Source organism: Nyctibius grandis, chromosome Z (assembly GCF_013368605.1).
Source record: "Nyctibius grandis isolate bNycGra1 chromosome Z, bNycGra1.pri, whole genome shotgun sequence".
NCBI classification, from domain to species: Eukaryota; Metazoa; Chordata; class Aves; order Nyctibiiformes; family Nyctibiidae; genus Nyctibius; species Nyctibius grandis.
The window spans coordinates 87,698,449-87,717,952 of record NC_090695.1 but is presented as its reverse complement, the minus strand read 5'-3'; positions in this window follow the sequence as shown (position 1 = coordinate 87,717,952).

Genomic DNA, 19,504 nt, shown 5'->3' with positions numbered 1-19,504 from the left:
TCATGGAGAGAGACTACGTATTACTGAAAAACACATAGCTTTAAAGCCTACAAAATCACAATGCTCTTCCTGGATCACACAGATAGTGTGGGCTGAGTGCTCAAGGGATTAGGTGGATATGGTGCAGATGAAACAAGAGAAGCTGGACCCCTGAGTCTCTGAGTCTGAATCAGCTAAAGAGTCAAAGCTCCAAGAGTCCAACAAAAACAGTCCTTACAGTGACAGTTTGGGTGGCATATTTGTTTACAAGAAGGACAGTTTTCCTGTCATTTCAAAACGATGAATCAATTTCTAGTTTTGCCATAGACTCACCATCTAATACTGTTGCATCTGCTTATATTCTCTGTTCTCAACTGATAGACCTGAAGTGCATTCCTACTTAAATTAGGCTATAGTTATTAGACAAAAAGAAGTAATATTTCAGTTAATTCTAGAACTAGAACAACAGCCCTTTTGAAAAATGCTGCCTTTAAGAAAATACTACTCAAATGAGCCTGACAAAGCACAAAATGGTTACATGTGACTCCCTAGATTATTTTAGCAGCTTATTTTGCAGAGCTAAAAGTTCTGAAATACTTTCTGTGGCTTGTGTCTTGGGTTAAACATCAGCAGATCACCATTTATGCTTATCTCTTGAGGTTAGACTAAATGCTGAAATATTTTAGCGTGATTTATTGCTAGCAAATAGCCAAAGACTCTTTCTTCCCTTGCGTCTAGAAGCCATTAGATTCTGGGATGCAATGCGTTCTCCACAGACCTTAGTCTTTAATAAGGCAGACCTTCAGAGCTGTAGAAAGCCTTCAGATACGATCAGCTATGCTGTTTACAGAAAAAACAAAACCCAACAACAACTCTAAAACCAAACAACCCTGTATATTACTATGGCGGAAGTTGAACTATCTCTAAGTTCCTAACTTGATTTTTCAGTTCAGAGTCATTGCTCTCAGAGGTAAATAAATGTTCTCCATAACCATGGCCCTCTTCCTTCCCTACACCAGAAATGAAGGAGCTGCAGTAGCACTGGGGCATGGACAATACTAATTAGGCATCCAGCATCTTTCCCACTGGCAGATTAAGGTATGATTTTGATTGTCAAGCCCTTCACTGTTTTTCAAATTATTTTGTTAGGGAGCAAATTTCCTGGTAGTTCTGGCCTCCTGAGAGTGAGGAACAGATTTTAAAGTGTAGGTTCAGGCTTCCTTTGCCATAACATCTTTTGACTTTGGGCTGCTAGAAAAGTGTTCCTTTATCACAGACCGCCATGGAACTTCACAGGCTTCCAGTGAGCTGAACTGACGGATAACACATTCTTCATGTAAAGCTTACATTTTTAAAAATAATTGCTAAGTACTTCTTATAATAGGCAGTAAATGAATGTAAACAAAATTACAAAATATAATCACTGTTATCCAGTCACAACAAATGACTATATGTAAATACACATCCTGGCAAGATTAAGGTTGTTAGAAACTATTTTTCTAAAACTACCTTTGTCTTTAAGTTTGTTTTTAATTATGGCTTTGCATCAATTTCAAGAACTTTTTATCTTCAAACCTGCTTTAAAAAGGACTAATGTGTACTGATGAATTCTGCTGTAAGCACTTTAATATTGAAAAGTAATTGCTGTACACATACAGCAGCTGCTGGAGGGACAGATAAAATAAGCATATTTGTGAATTTTTTTGCCTTCATTCAGTAAAGAATTAAAAATGACATGTCGCAGTCCCTTGACCTCTGAGAACGTATCTGCATGCACAGAAAAGCCATGCTTATTTTAGCTTTCACAGCCTCTTCTCGCAACATCCACACCATCAGACTGATCATACAGTTGATGGATATCCTAATGATCTTGTTCACATTATGTCATTTATATGCAGTGACCTCAAAGCTGCTGGACGCACCTCCTATTAACATCTGAGATCTTATATATGGTTCTTGTGGTGAGTTATTTTGTTTGAAGGACCCACAAACCTGCTACAGTAGGAGCCTTGTATAATGTATATAGGCTCTTGTACAATGTTCTGATACTAATACTGTGCACGTGGTTCCAAAAGAGACCTTGCCAAATCATTAAATGGATCTTGCACAGCACTGAATTTTAATTGCTCTGGGGATACTGAGAGAGAATAGCATTGATTGACTAACTTTATGTAAGTTTATTAAAAGTTGTTAATCTAATATTTAATTAAGGGACTTTATTTCACTTTTTATATATCTCTGTGATTTCATTAATGATATTTTAAATGTCCCTTTTCTAACGATTTTCATGGACCACAAGGAAATTAAAAACATTACACTGAACTGAAATATTTTCGGTCTAGAGCCAATTTTTCAAACATGGTAGTTTTAGACAGCTAAATTCAGAGTTAGACACAAAGCAAGTGGTGGTGAGATACAGAGGACGTGAAAGGAGAGAGCTTGACTGTATGTGGCACATTGTGTGAGAAGAGGTAGGATTAGGTAGCTTTGTGCAGGATGGATTTTTTTTGTCTGTTATAAGCATTTCCTCTTGAAAATCCCTTTGTAGATGAAGGTAACTTAGTGGGACAGAGAGTAGCCTAAAGAAGGGAGATTAAAATAGGACAAGCATGGAGTCAAGTCAAGGTAGTGGGATGTTGTCCTGAGAGTGAGATGGTGAGAGAGATGCACAAGTACTTTGAAACAACAGCGTCCTAACAAAATTACTTTCTGTCCTGCAGAACCTCCACATTACAGATTGTGATCCTGTGAAAAAGTGAATTTTAACGTTTGTGTTAGTGGATCAGGATTGGTCATCTCCACCTGTCTGTGTCCCTGTGTCTCTAAGTCTGGGGCTTAGGATGGGAACACAGCAGACTAGAGAGAACTGTGAGGACTTCCTTTTCCCTTCTGTGCCCCAAATCAGAAAAAGATCAGTTAGCTTTGAATTTCATTAACAAGGAGACTCTGCAGACTGAGGGAACAGGGCTTTGTATGTAAGAAGAGAAAGAGCTGACCAGGTAGTTTAACAGAGTACGTCTTCCAGCCTTGGAATTTTTCTACATAAAAATGTAATCTTACTGGATATTTTTGGGATACAAATTACTACTGTTGCGCATATGTCATGATTGGATACCATGTTACACTAGATCTACCATCAGTTTTTAATGAAAAGGTGTAAAATAACATAAATTTCAGACCATGTTCCAAGGAGGATATTTTCCTGAGAAAACTATAGTAAAGGACACTGAAATGTCAGGGAGAGTGAATTTAAAGAGGGGATACAAAGCTACAGAACCACTTCTAGCTAGACTGACTGGGGGAAAGGGCATATTTTGCATTGCCTATGGGAAGGATAAAGTGTGAAGCTAAATCCCATGTGACAAAATGCTGGAGAGCCATTAAGAATTTAGTATTACCATGTAAACACATAGCTGGTATAAGGTGAGAAACAAATAATGAGAAGATTGGCATATCCAACTTATTTATTAATTGTTACAACAAAGCTAGCTAAGGGTGGAGATATTTTTTACTACATATATAGTAATAACTTTTGGTATGAAGGATCTAGTCTGTAAATAACCAAACAAGAAATTTAACAGCATTAAGTGTGGCATTTCAAGTAGAGAATGGCAATCAACACATGCAAACTCCAAATTTGGTTAGCTGTGTCAGTTGTCTAATAGTGTTATTTAAGACTTTGTAAATGTACAGAAAATACCCTGATCAGATGTTTCGGTAATCAGGACATTGATTTAAGATATGTGAAAGAAGTGATTGAAAAATAATTTATTATTTAGAGACTAATTATACAGAAACTATTTGAATTTACTTAAATGTGTCAGTGAATGCAGCTTACTTTTAAACCTGCTTGAAATAGTAAGTTTGAGGATCAGTATCAAGGGTATGATCCTATGCAAGCCTGATCAATTAAATATCCGTAAGGAAAAACCCAAACTGTGAGTACCGTTAGTATCTAGGAAGGTTTGTCTCGTAGGAAGGTTTATTGAAATTCATCCAGGCACCGGCTACCATCCTCAGCATGCCTCCAACGTGTGGCATTCAATTCCAAAACTTTTCTAGTTTGTCTCCACTAAGACATGTCCCTGATGACCAGACATGGTAAGATTTAAAAATCAGCCTTGAACAAAAATAAAATGAATGCAGAAACCCCAGCAACAGCAAACTGAGTCTTGCGGTTCCTACCATGAGAGGCTGATCCAGTAGTGCTTTCTATGGAAATTTAAAATTGTATTTCAGTTGTATTTGTATGCAGAAGTGTTAGTTATTAGCCTTTTCTCAGATCTTTTAAGTCATCATGTTTTTTTGATCACAGACTTAGAAGCAACGTCACTAGGTAGAAAATTTGGTCCCTTGCTTAATTAATAAAAGTTGATTAAAGCTTGTGCTGCAAGGGTAGTGATAATGTCATAAGAAAAAAGGTGTTATTTACCTCATATCAGCATCCTGGGCAAATAGGCAAGATGTAAAAGTACAGGCACACTTTCTACCACCTGCAAATTTGTGGGAAAAAGCTGATCGTTGGCAGAGTGCAGTCTGAGCTGTGTACATCTGTGTGCATTTGTATTAAATGTTCTTAAAGACTATTTCAATGAAATGCTTCAAATTACTGTCTACTTTTATGGTCCACAAGTCTCAACAAACACCCAGGCGAGTAAATTTTCAAATCAAAGGTTTGAAACCTTTTTCAAACCAAAGGTGCCATGCTCACCTAGCAAAGATTTCATTTTTGTAGAAAGAGATGAGCTTAGTAACACTAATTTCATCTACTGAATTGATAGCATTTAGGAAGTTTTAATTGTAGACCGTAAAATTCCCCTTAGCTCCTGGCTCTGTTACTCTTGGATGCAGCATTACATGGTACAGGGTCTACTCCAACTTCTCCTGCAAATTGTAATGAGGCAAACTGCACGCAGGTGATTCTGCTAGTTTAGCATATACCATATTTTTCCTGAAACAAGAAAAGGAAAAAAAAACCATCCTGGGCTCTAAAACACTCATGGCATGAAATCAATTTTGTAAATGTCAAGACATTGAACTGGAATTTTCCAGGGAGTTTAAGAGCATTAGCAGCTCAAATCCCATTGAAAACCTGCCCTGTATACTCTGGATGTATTACAGAAACAGAAGCTCTGCAAAAACAGCTGCCCTGGCAATACGGAATATCCCTCGGAGAGAAGCCTCTGCACCGAGGTCAGCCTCCGTCCGCAGTAGCAGAGAGGGGAACTCACACGTCTCCAAAGTGACCAGAGAATTTTTCTGTGCCCTTCTGGATAGTGCTGGATGTTCGCAGGGATTTTTACACTCCCTGTAAATCTGGGTGTAGCAGCAGCCACAGGCTACTCTTCAGGCAGTTAGGTAGAAGTGTGTGTAGTGAGAAAGATGTAATTTAACCCTTTAAAGCACCCTGGGCAAATGGGCAGGATAAATATGAAAATATTTCACTAAAAAGAACAGCTTTCATCCTTCAGCTGACACTCACCAATGTTCCTTCAAAGCAGTTAAGGGGAAAGAGGAAGTGTGTTCACACTGTCTTTCAGCATTTTATCAAGCAGAAACTTCTTAGCTGGGGTATCACCTATCTTCCCTTCTGTAGTGTTTAAAATGTGATCAGAGCTAAACTCCAGGATTCTCTTTTCCTCAAAAATGTAATTTGTGTATACAAAGCTATGTCTATAAACACATACATAAGCAACTTTTTTTTTTTTCTCCTGAAATTAGTCACAAAATGATGATGATGCTTTGATTTTGTGTTTTACCACAGGGTGGTGTAGCTTGAGTGTTTCCAACTCCAGTTCTTCCTTTAGACAAGGTTCCCACATTTGGCTGCATCTCCCACATTTCATGGCACCCACTGGTACACGATGGGGGAGAGAGCAGGGACACACTTGAATAGGGTGCTTGCTTTGATTCGTATATTAAATAGTGGTATTTCTTCTCCATCTCCCAAGCACCTGGACATTTCAGAAATGAGCTGATATACTTTGCAGGTGCATCTCTATATACTAATTGGAAATATAGCCTTTTTTTTCAAATCCTTCAAGCCTTTAAGTTACACTAAAATGAAAACTGGTCAGCACCTTAATTTTATTTGTGTCATACCAAAATCTCAAGCAATATTTGGTAGCCTTTAATTATACTTCATTTGATTACTGCTGAGAAAGAATAATTGTAAATGGCTAGAAAAGAAAGTTCTAGGCTTGCATTGTAATTAATTTTAAGCATCAGTCTGATAATGAGCTAGCAATGCTAGCTCTTTACATGGAGAAATGTTGTTTTCTCTAATTTTATTATTTTCTTAAAAAAAAAAAAAAAAGAGAAGCCAGAATTCTGATTTCAGTGAAATATACCCGCTGAGGCTGATTGCATGTCTCTGAGAGCTATGGGTGACTTAGGTTCCTGTTTAATAGCAAAACAGATGCATGGATGTGTCCCAAAGAAATATTTTATGCGATTTGTTTAGTGATTTAATGAAGAAATTCTGTTTATGCAGATTAGCATCCGAGGGCTGGGCCTTTATTCCTCAGTTACGATTTGTACTGCAAAGAAAAATACATTCAAGAATGTTACATATTCTGCTCCCATTTACACAGTGATAAGTTATGTTTTTCTGGAGTTGAAAGTGTTATTTAAAAGTGTGGTAGGATTAATGTTCCTAATATTGTTGTTGCAATGAGCAAGTGGATGAGCAAAATATGTCTGTGATGTCTTTACAAAGGTGATGTACAATGCACGGGTGCACATGTGTATTTAAAGACAAGAACTTTGTCACATAATTTTACACTTAAACCTGTAGCAAATTTATCTGATCTCCATTAGGGTTTTTTATATATTTAGAAAACAAATGCCCCTGAAACAGTTAACATGAAGAATGAACTTGTTCTTGAAGTTTGTGTTACTGTGGCTTCCTCTTCATCACCTAATCTGTTCTGAAGAATTTTTTTTTTATTTCTGCTATAAGATAAGATCCTACGTGTGCTGAGTAATGAAAAGGTAAAGTTGCTGTTTATATGTAGTGAATGTTTTGTAAAAGATGTTAAATGTAATGAGCAAAGACAGAGTACAGCAGTAGCTGTAGTGTAAAAATATTAGCAAATGATATAACTGTCACATTAATTACATTCAGTATGACATAAATTAAGGCATAGTTGTATGCAAAATAGGAGTTTGCGTATTTAGCTGGTTGGTTGTCACTAGTCTATCCAACTGATGTCAAGTAACTATTTCAGCATGAAGAACATCATTTGCATCTGTGAGGTTAACAGAACTGTAATTCTGTTCATGGGAATTTGGCCTTGGTTCTCAACATAAATAAAAAATACCGCCTTTCCTTCATAACAAACCTTTTTGTTCTGGATCTTAAGCTTGTGTAAATTAGTGTAAATCCATGGAGGCCAAGCATATATCCTAAGGAGAGAGAGTTGGATGTGAGGAATGTGGACACAGAGTGTTTCTGTTACCAGCTTTAACCCCCTGCTTTTACAGGTATGCTTCGCACATCTCACTGTTAACAAATTTCTCAAGCTCCATCCTAAGCTGTTTCTGCTTTTCACCGTCCCTATTTCTAAAGCCGTACCATCCTGCTGGTTGGAAACCTATTTCAGGTGTCCAATCTAAATGACTAAATTATAGCCCTTTGATCCTATGCCAGTATTATCCTGTGGCTGCTATCACCTTCTTACCCTTCACTTTGCCAGCTTTGCTGTTCGTATAAGTTCGGATCTCCTTTCTTCTGGTTGCCACTGATGCGCTCCTCTGTAACTGGAACAACTGGGTCTAATCTTTCTTGATGACAAAAACATCAGTATTGGTATGATGCTGTATTATCTACTTGGCCTGAATATTGTGATTTGTAATACTACCCTGTGGCTTTTTGAATGATTGAGTTTGTTAATACTCTAGGCATACCTGTGAATGACATAATCCTTCCTTGTGAAGAGCACCAGCCCAGTGAAATATGCATTAACACAGACAATCACAAAACCTTTTTTTGGATAGCTAACTCATAGTTTTTTTTCTACAGTAAGAATTACATTAACAGAGCTAGACACAATCTCTTTTTAGAAGCTGACATTTAGTTGATTATAATGAAACAAAGCCTTTTGTGGTTTTCCTGTTCTTCACTGCTAAGAAAATTGTTAATATTCTAAGGGAGGCTGGGAGGATTACTGTGTGAAAATATGAGGGGTATGAATGGGGAGAAACAACAGCAATGGCAAGATGATTCATTATTGACAAATTTGTATTGGAAGTTCAAAGAATTTACATTATCTCTGACTAAAGGAGATGGCTGTCAGACTGCACCTGGAAAGATTTTCTTCTCAAGGTCTGGCATTTCATAACTTCGGAGAGCATGTCAGTTGTGTTTTCTAATACACAGGATAAAAATTGAGGTGATTCAGTACATAGTTCTGTAGTGTTCCCAGATGCTTACAAAATATTTTATTTGGGCAGGGGAACAGATTAACTTTTTGCAAAGCACATGAAAGTCAATAAGAACTTGAGTAAAAGTCAGCGTAGATATTACCAGAACAACGGGTCTTCAAACTTGTTTAACTTCCCCCTATAGCAAGAAGGCAGCAGATGTCACGTACCTTAAGTTTTTTGGTACTGTCTCTTGTGACTTCTTGTAAGCAAGACAGAAATATGGTTTGATAACAATAAAGTTAGATGGGATCAAAACTTATTGGGAAATGAGTCTCAGAGAACAATTAGCAATGACTCTCTGTCAGAATGGGAAGGCTGTAACATGCGAGTTCCCCAGTACGCTGCCCAGGTACTAAATGTTCTCATTAGCAGCCTGGAGCAAAAAACAGTCTGTTCATTAAATCTGCAGGTGATATTAACATAAGGGCTTGTATGAAGAAGGTTTAGCATTTAGAAAAAGCTTGATGCGTGGGAGAACTAGTTTGCAATTCTGTAAGGACAAAGGAAAAGAGCTAGACTTGGATACGAATGATTCTCTGTGCAACAGGTTGGGGAATAGCGGGTTAGGCAAGCGCCCTGGGGCAGGCGACGTGAAGATTCCTGAGTGAATTGTAGTTGAAAAGGGGACACCGGTGTCTTACTAGTAAAGCTCATACTGGGAATTTCAAGTAGGAAGTTACATATATGAAACCACCCTTCCTTCCCCAGCCAGTACTAAGGCCTTGGTGCTGGAGTATTCAGTCTATTTTTGGTCCTGCTCTAACAAAAGGTCTGAACCAGCTAGAATGTTCAGAGGAAACCATATTTGATCCGCTGAAATGGCGTTCTGGCAGTACTAGACAATAAGAGTTGAAGAATGTCCAACACCGTTTTCGACAGCTTAAGCAGCTATGCTTAGAAAGCATATTTGCAACCATGAAGTTACAGCAAACACCAGAGGAGGTATGTGTTTCTCTTCCCAGTAGATCACCTCAGTCATGAAAAAAGGGCATCGGTTAAAGGGATAGTATCTGCATGCCCAGACCTGTAGCAAATACTGCTATAGATTCCTTTTTGTCTAACCTTTTGTAAAATATTTTTGCAAAGACATAACCTTCCAGGAAAAAAAAATCTAAGAGTTTTAACCCTAGTTGCATCAAGTGTTTAAGACAATAAGGCTGAGGGACAGGTTTCTAAAAGATATAAGGAGTCTTACATCTCAGTATGACTAAATTTTCTAAATCAAAGAGACTTAAGATTCCTGTGTTGTCTATTCAGGACAAATATTAAAAGGTAAACATTGCCCTTGCCTGGGCACAGGCACGTGTAGCTGAAAATCAGCCGTGCTCTTTACCTTACAGCGACTATTTTCATTTCTGAAACTTGCTTGTTTTAAACTGATCTGATCATTATTTTTACTTCACTACTACTTATTGCTGATTCTTTGCTTGAATTGTGGATTTTCTTGTTCAATTTGTAGTATAAATCATAAGAGTTTTTACCTAGGGCTTAATTCAATATTTTAACAGATTTTCTTGCACAGAACTAGCTTATTTTTCAAGACAAGTTTTTTAGACTTGCTAATGATGAGGGAGTCAAAAGTATGCTCAAGCCATACAGTTGTTTCAAACTTGTATACAAGTCCTTGCCATGCTCCACCAAAGAGTGGGCACAAGTGTTCCTCAAAGGTAACATCGTAACAAAGTTACTTCCCTGGTCACAGTAGACTTGCAGGGGTTTTTTTTTGCTTCTTTGTGCTATAAAACACATGCTTGCTCCCTGCATCCCTCCCTTAGTTGGGTGGTGTGTCTCCACAGAGGAGCACCTGCAGCAACTGCGTGACTTTGAATCCAGTGGCTCTTAGAGGGCCAGCCATTGTTTAACAAAGAATATATTTTAAATATATTTAAGCCCAGTGTGACTTGACTTGTGGACCTGTAACCTGCATCTCAAAAGCACACCCTCCTTTGCAATCCCTGTGCATGTGAAATAATACTGATTCTGGGAGTTACCAGGTAAACAGTCAGTTAAACATATCTAGCTAGCAGGAACATGACCATAAAAGATGAAATGCTTCATCAGTCAGTGCTGTTCCCCGGGAGGTACAATGGCTGAGGGCAGGTGGAGGAATTGTGGCCAGTGCTTAACCACAATGGTTGTAACATTTGCTGAGTATTTATATATTTGTACTATCTGTAGTGGGATCTGGATTGGATTCTTTGGGCTAGAATTACAAATGGGTTAGTGATAGTTATGCTGATTGCTGTCCTTTCTCATTTTTAGCATTTTATAGATAAGACTAGTTAGGTTATAGGACAAAATAAGGTTTCCAAGGAACTTCTGTGAGTGTAGGACTTGGACTTAGTTTAATACTATGATTTTATTCACACTCTGTGTGCTATATGTTGTATGCTATTTGTTGCCTGCTATTGACAATTTTGGAAAGCAACAAAGTAGTTGAAGTGCAAAGGGACAGGAGGCTTCTCCAATATTTGCAGAAGCTGAGTTCTTTGCAGGAGGTAGCTGAGGGCCCTGCTGGAGGCCATGGTAGGATGATTATGGATTGCAAAGTTTAGTCTATCTGTTTGTTTTCACACATCATGCACCAACTACAGGCCCTGCCTACTGACCTTTTCTTGTTTGTATGACAGAATGAAAAAAAAAAAGAAAATAAAAATCCAGGAATGCTGTCTACCATAAGGAATAGGGTAGTAGAAAAGGTGGTCCTTTTCCTGTCTCTGCCACTGTCTTGCTGGGCACCCTGGGGTTAATGAGATTTTCTCTCTGTGCTCTGTATTCCCTCCTGGAAGTTGGCTCTTTAAAAGGGCAGGATCCTGGGAGCAGGGACTGTGTGTGTGCTTATGTAATGCGCACCTTGTGAAACCTGCATTTGTATTTTGCGCTGAAATAGCACACAGGAGAATAATGCACTCCCCTACACTTGTTTGCAAACTGCAATTTAAGTCAGAAAAGCTAAAGCAGTCATTAAAGTGGGAAATAAACATCGAAGTAAACATTTCTGTTTCTCAGAATTAACCAGGCAAAAGATACTGTTCTATTTGGAGTTTATGGTTTACAGTGCATATTGCCACATGAGAGTGAAGTTATGGTTGACAAAAATGTAGACTTTTAACTATAGTTAAATATTTCAATAAAACCTCTAAATTAGGGCTGTGTAAATTTAAATGGAACTTGCTTATCTTCTTTCATGGTCTGGTGAACTTCATAGCCTGACATTTCTTTCAAAGTAGTGGAACTACGGCAGGCAAAAGTGTAGCACTGACATGAATAAAAACTACTGTTGTTCCCCAATGAGGTTTTGCTGACAAGAAGCTCTGAACGAGAAAGCTTTGGAAAGGACAGAGGGAGGAAATGATTACAGATGCAAAAAAATTATAGAAATAAGGGAACTAGGGTTGTTACCAGAAATTATTGTGGCCATTATAAGTAGCAGAAACAACATCTTCAACATTAGTGAAAGAATTTCCTGCTTAATGGTTCGTTTCTTTATTGTTTTTTGATTATTATTACTGCAAGGTTTATTGGTGTTCCGAATCCACCGGGTGAGGTGTGTTATTGAAGCAGCTCACCTATATTGCTGAAGCAGCAGCTGTCCACTTGTGCCGTATAATTCAAAAGTAAGCCCTGTCAGCTGACGCTTTGAACAATTTCTCTTTTTGGCTGGTCTGTAAAACACCATTTACCCTGAGTAAGTTTGTACACATGCAGCCAGATGTGAATCTGCAGAGTCACTAGAAAGGAAAATAATCCCTTTGCCATTTGAATTCAGGGCAAAATTAATTTAAGAATATTGTTATTTAAAAGACTTGAGTAGTTAGACCATCAGGATCCTGGCTTTAATCAGCAAATGTTCCCTTGACTTGCGCTTCTTTCAGCCTCCTGAAATTTAAACTACAGCTGTAACCCCGTATAACCCCAGAGGCTCCCCAAGGGCCATGATTCAGCCTGAAGCCTTCGGTTTGACCCTTTGGGAGTTCAGCCCTGGGGCTCACTGGGGCTCTGTGCTCAGCTGCTGATGACGTGTGAGGCTAAGGCTATAATTCATGTCTCTCCTATGCACATTTGGATTTTCATTAAAAAAAAACCCTAGACAGTAACTGATTGTAACCTCTTGATGTGGACAAGCAGATTTTATCCATATAATGCCCAGCAGAAACTGCAAGTTGTTTGTTGCGTGCATTAGGAGATGAGTGGTGGTAAATGCCAGCTGCAAATTCATAAGGGAAACAGAAATATCTGCTTCTCTGGCCAGATGTCAATACCTTTCTTGGATCATGTATAAGCTTTCAGGAGGAGAGGTACTCTTTTTGAATCTGGATCTAATATCTAGTGAAGAGAGAAGAGGTACAGAGAGATGTTTTTAAAACATTTGAGAGCTGCTGGGTCAGTTCTGCTGTCAGTTGTATTCTACTGCAATCAGAGGTCTGGGCTACTGATTTTATATATCTGACGTGCCTGAGGGAGGAAATCTAAAAAAGTTTTGTATGCACTATCTGTTGCGTACAAGTTTAAAAAAAAAAGCAGAAAAAGTCCTCCAAAGAAAAATATTATTTCCATGCTGTTACTTGCCTTAAGTAGCCTAAAGGTAAAAGAGATTTCAAAAAAAAAGACACTGGAAAAAACAACTACACCCCTTCAAACTGTCTGTACCTGTTGGAACAGCAAAAGGGAGCAGAAAGGCACTAAAACCCCACCAAAACTACCAGTGTTCAGAAAAGTCAGCCTGGTAGATTGGAAACATCAACCTTGCATGAGACACTATGTGTGAATGGGCACATAAATGCCACTCGCCCAATGATGGATGAATAATGTCACCACAAGACAATCAATTTAGGAACAACACATTTTCCAGTTGACAGAAAGAAATTTGCTTTTCTGCACAAAAGGTAAAGGTACGTGCCTAAAGTGGATATAGAATTATTCACCAGAAGCACAGATTTGAACTCAGCAGGATGTTGACGTTGCAGGGTGGAGTGTGGTGAACCCCATCTTCCAGTGTGAAAGGGCTGTGGGACATCAGCTACAAATGCCCCACAGCCAGTGGTATGGATGCATGGGATGCACCTGGCTCTGCCTCCAGGAGCAGTGAGTTGTAGCAGGAGACAGAGATTATGGCAGTAACAGAGTTGACATGCCAAAAGGAATGGGTAACATCTAACTGAAAACTGAATTTATATGCTGTATTCACTTTTACAGTATGTTATTTTATTTTTTGAACTATGGAGCTGGTTTTAGAGCAAAGGATCTGATTGTCACAGTGAATGTAATGCGTTAGTAGTGCTAAGCTGCCATCTCTGAAAAGGACTCTTTTCCTACCCCTTTACTTGTGTAGCATGTTGGAGACTAGTTGGAATTTCCTGAGATACTTTTTGATCTCTTGGGTTTTTTCTATTTTTATCACTGGAAATGAGAGTGATTCACAGATTTGGCAGGCAGAAGTCAATCAGGGCCATTAATATTTTAGGCCCTTAAAAATTGTCACTCAAAATCAAGAACACAAATTAAATACACATCCTCTAATTTGGAAAGTGTAAAAGGTCCAAAGACATACAAAAGCACATCACTCCTCCATGTGGATTTTGTAAGGCTTGAACATATTTTGCTAGCAAAAGGAAAATTTAGGAAAGAAACTGTATGTTTAAGCGATGAATCTGTCTGGGAACTCCATGGGAAGTTGTTTGCATTTAACAGCTTCTATTCATGGGAATTCTAAGAAAACATCTTAAACTTCTAGGTTGGAGATCTGCAATAAATTTTTTATCTGATGGATTTTGATCTTTTTTTTTTTCTTTCTGCTGGCTGAATAGGCATGAGCATGTCACAGTTTCAAGAAAATTAGTTTTTTTAATCAAATGTATTCAAGTAATATTGTTCCAGCATAAATTTTTGTGGGGAAATAGTAAAAATTCAAACTCTTTTATCTGATTTTAAAAGCATTGCCATTGATTAGAAAAGGCTTATTCTGAAGTCCAAGTTTAAAACTAAATGGCTGTTAATTGTTTAAAAATATGGCAAGTGTTTTCATTTCTTTATTGGGCGTAAATAACACTTTTAGGGGAAAATATTGCATGTGGAAATGTGAAATCAGGTCTATGTATTTTTCCACTGATACAACAGCTACATTTCCTTTCCACAAAAACTGCTGTCAATGAAATGTTATACCTGAATATTCAGATGAAGAATGCAAACAGACCAAACTCACGTGGTAATGGGGATTGTTAAATAACAACCAAATAGTCATACACTCCCTGATCTCTTTCCAACAAAATATATGTGATTTTTTTTTTTTCCACTATTTGTTTCAGTTCTAGTGGAGAGCAGGGGAAGAAGAGTATTCACAATATTGTCCTCAAGCTGCGTGCTGGCTTTATCTCTGTAACACTTGCTAAAATAGGCTTAGGAACAGTTTTCTGAGATGTACAAGTACTGTACAGTGCTTCAGTTGCATTGACTCTTTCTTCTGTGGAATATAAACTTTTCTGTGGCCTATGAATCACCTGTAGTCATCAAACATCTCTGATCCCCGTACATCAGAAGAGATACATACGAAAATTAACGTGTCTCTTCTAAAGTCAGGAAAGAGAGACCATGTTGCATCATGCATTAACTCGGCTTTCACGGAAGCTGTAGTGATGATCAGTTGTTCAGATGACTTAAAGCCGTCTGCCATGGGTACCTGAGGATGCTCTCTATGCTGGTAGTCTCCCACAGGGAAACAGAAGGTAAAAATAGCTTTTCAGCAACAGCTGCTTTCCACTTTCATGTTAATGATGCATGATGGACTTCAGGAAAGGTGATAACGTGGGAATAAGATGGGACTGTTTTATTAAGATGTCTGATATTCAGATATGGGGTCATCACCTTAGGACCCCTCCATCTAGAGAACTGCATGTTTTGAATCTCATCAAGAGCCATTTTACCTTGTAGGACAGCCAGAATAAATAGACATGTTGTGAATGTGCAACTAAGGCAGGGATCTAGCTCATATTGTTATCTTGGTATATTCTGGAAATAGTAAAGTGGTGAGCCAGGCCCTTTAGTTTTTATTTGTAATGTTTCCAGCTTGAGTTGGCATTTTGCTACAAAAATAAAATCTAGCTGAACCAGTCAAAAAACCCTTGGCTTGCTGGTAACTGTAAATAGATGCCACTTAATGTAGAACAGTGCAATTGAATGCTTGCAGGAATTTGTACGCAACTCGTGTTTAATCAATGACATAATAAAGCAACTAAGAATTCAAAGTATCTATTTTAAATATACTCTGATAAATAGGAGTATATGAGTGTTGAATAACAGCTATTTGTGGACTGCTCAACAGGCTTTCCTTTTAAACCTGCTAAGGGTTATTGTTCATTATTTCTGTTTCCTCTATTCAACTGGCATCTCCTCATTTTTGGCTGTAAACAGGTACTATATGCTCAAAGGGCTGACAGGCTTCACTGTGCTTGTCTCTGGTGTTATTGGTTCACATAATTGCAAACCAGCAATATTTGAAGTACCACGTTGCATAAACTTTGTGGATTTGAATTTTGGACTCTGATAATTTTAATGCATTTATTGATTTATTTTAAAAATACCTAATAAGGACAAGCATAGTCAGTGCTAAAATTCTTTTCAATACTAGAAAGTTTCAGTCAGTAAGAACAAAAAAAGGAAAATGGAATAAACCAGCCATGTTATTATCGATTCACTTCATGCAATTCAAATTGCACAACACAATTAACAAGGCTGTAAATGCCATTTTTCTATATTTCAATAGATTGCTGAATGTCTAACTGAAGTCTAAAATCCCTGCTCGTTTTCCTCTGGATGATTCTCTTCCTCTGTCCCTTGTCAGTCTGCCTCCTCTCCAGTAGGCAAGCGCAGCACAGACAGACAGACCATCTTTCCCAGCAGGACGGGGACGGGTCCCAGTGCAGGCTGAGGGCACCAGCTCTATGTGCAGGCAGGTCATCCAAGCCATGACTGCTGGGGCAGAGGGATATGGACGGGCTGCTGCCTGCACTGCCTGTATAAGGGCCCAGAAAACCAGGTTCAAGCCTGGCAATGGTAGGAGTCACAAGCAGCAGCTCCTGTCTCTGCTTCTGGCCTCTTCCCCACCCCATTTCCATGGGAGGAAGGGTCCCAAATGGGGCCCAATGGTGCCAGCATCAGGTATCTGCAACATTGAGTGGTTACACTAGTCCTGAGCTACCTTCTGTCTAGTGGCCAACAACGTCTCTGGGGCAGAGGGAGCCACAGCAGGAAACTCAAAGAACATCTCAAGTGGATCAGCCTTCCCACCACACCTCCCATCAGCTCTGGGCAGCTGGCTGCAGCGCATTCGAGCCGGTGCCGGGCTGGCGGTGGTGCTGGCACAGGCATCAACCTGTCCCTGTCCCCAGCCCCTGCTCTAGCTGCTGCGTTCTGCCAGGACAGGCATTTGCAGGGCCACATGGTGAATGAAGCTGGGGAATGGGTCCAGGATAAAAATAAGCCGGATCTGGCTCCTCGAATCGTACTTGCGTGGGCTGGGACAGGAATCAGAGGCTAGAGGCCGGGGAGATGACAGAAGCAGCTTGCGATAGTGCTGCTGTTGACGGAAATGTCTGCAGCCGGGGTCCTGGTTATCAGCTGAATGGGACAGCGTGTCAACACCCAGGGAGCTGCTGCCTTACTGCACTCGAGCTCTTTGGGAGAGCTTTCATCACAACACAGGGATTCTCACTCTGCTTCAGCAGCAGTAATTAATGATTCTTAACAAACCATGGTCACTTAGACCATGCACTGAAAACGGCCTGCTTTGAATTTGCAATTTTTTCCCTCCAGAGGAGTACAGAGGATTAAACTGGAACCACCTCAGAAGCTAAAGGGTGTGGGGGTTGGCCTTGAAAGACATTGGGGAACTTCAGTAAGTTTGAGATCCTTCATTTGAGTTATATTGCATAATCGTGCACACTGGATACAATAGCCTTGCTCCCTACGAGGGACTGAATGTTGTTAGCATGCATAACAGGTGTATTAGTAGTTGGAGAAAGTAGCTAATAAAATGAACCCCATGAGAATTTGCATTTTCTGATAGTTGAGGTTGCCCTAACTGAATTAGCATTTAAGAAGTTATGCTGGGGTAATCCATGTGGTAGTTAATTTCAATGTTTTGTTGCTCTGGCAATGTAAATTCTAGTAAATTAATTTCTATAATGCTTGAGAAGTTTTTTTCAGACATTTCCTTTCTTATTCATATTTAACAAACTCTGAAAATTTACATTAGGATATCTATGCAACTTTCTCATTTTTTTACTTGTGGGCAAAGGCTACCCTGGCTATTGATGTTTAAACAGAAGGCTATAAAGACATTAATGATAGTCAGCTGTATTCTGTATTTGACTGGTAGACTTCTTTTCCTTAGATGGATTCTCTACAGTTCTGTTTTTAAAACATCTGCTTTCCCACTTGAAACTGATGTTCATGGACAAATAATCTAAATCTTGAGGAGGCATATGTTCTAAGAAGTATTTTGATGTGGTGGTGGCTCTGTGTTTTCCTTTTGATTTAACAAATCAGGAACTTTGCAGAGATAGAGGTTAGATGAAACTCTTCTGCTGAGTTCTGTTTATACCCTCTTGCTTAATGCCCTGTCTTGGAGAAGCTGCAGTCTTGGGAGGGATGCAGCTGTGATTGCAAGAGGAAAAAAGGGTATTCAAAGATACGCAACTGATTGTGAATCTCATGGATGCCTGCACGCTCAGCACCATAAGAGAAACTTCCTACTTACACTATTTTTCTTATAAATTTGCCCATGAAGTGCCTGAAAAGGGGAACAATAATTTAAAATAATTACCCGGTCTAGTTAAATCCAATATCTGTCTACACTGTTTTTTGATCCTTACATTTCAGTCTCCTAGCTCAGACAAAAGCCAGAGTTATAGTTATGCATCACACTCACCTCGTTCGTACTCAGACAAAATTGATGTAATATCAACAAAATATTTTGGGGGCAGAATATAAAACTACATAGATGTAAATTACTTGGAAAGAAAATGAAGCAAATGAAAGTGGAGGGCCTTAGGACGAACGTTTAAAATGAAGTTAAAAAAATCTTCCTCCTGGAAAGTCATAAACTCTGCATTTCCCTTTTATAACTCCATTTATGCAATTATTCTAGCTGGAAACTGCTAAAATCTGCAGAGAAACATTAAAATCTCATCTCAGATTCACTCCTGTGCAGTGTTGTTAAACACCGACATATCCTGAATGCGAGAACTGCAGAGCATTTTTCTGCAAAGAATGACCAAACTTCTTGGGATAAAAATAATTTCTACTGATAAACAAAGCTATATGCTCCATGCTCACACGATTTTAGTCTTTATTTTTAGTCTTTCTAATAGAGAAAATATGGTTAACAACCATTCTACATGCATACTGCCATAGATTTCCCCCTGGAAAAGGTGTCAGAGGGAGCTGATGTCTCTCCAGGGGTGCAGTAGGGAAGAGTACATGAGTGAGAGGGAAGGCAGGGGATGTGAGGGGGAGGGAGGGGAGCTTTGTGGAAGATTGGTGAGGAAAGATGTATCACTTTGGGGAAAGAAAGGGAAAATCATGGGAGAGAAGTTTGCAGTTGGTGGGAACAGGCTGAAGGACAAGGAGCATGGAATTATTGAGCAGGACTGGACTGCGTTAGTTTACAAAGGAGGAAGAAGAAACAGTTAATGGTATGTCAGAGGGACAAACGGGAAAAAAGGGGGACGACTACTCTAGGTGTCAATGAATAAGTCTGCAAGCAGAAAAGAAGATGAATAGCAACAAGGAGTAAGCCTTGAGAAATACATAGGCATATTTTTTCCCCTTGAAATGGATCCACAGATTTTTTTTTTTTGATGACAAGTTAATTGTGATATTAGCTGTTATGCTCTAAAAATGGAGGTATTATTTAATAAATTTCCGAAGAGGATGATAGACTAGATAGTTCATCTAATTCCGTAGTAATTGTCCAGAGCTATAGAGACTAACACACTGACACAACAAGCTCTTAGAGATGTAAGAAGTGCTCCACCCACCATTCTAGCTAGCGAGGCTGGCATCTCTGGCTCTCCTCAATCAGTTACCGCAATGAAAGCCT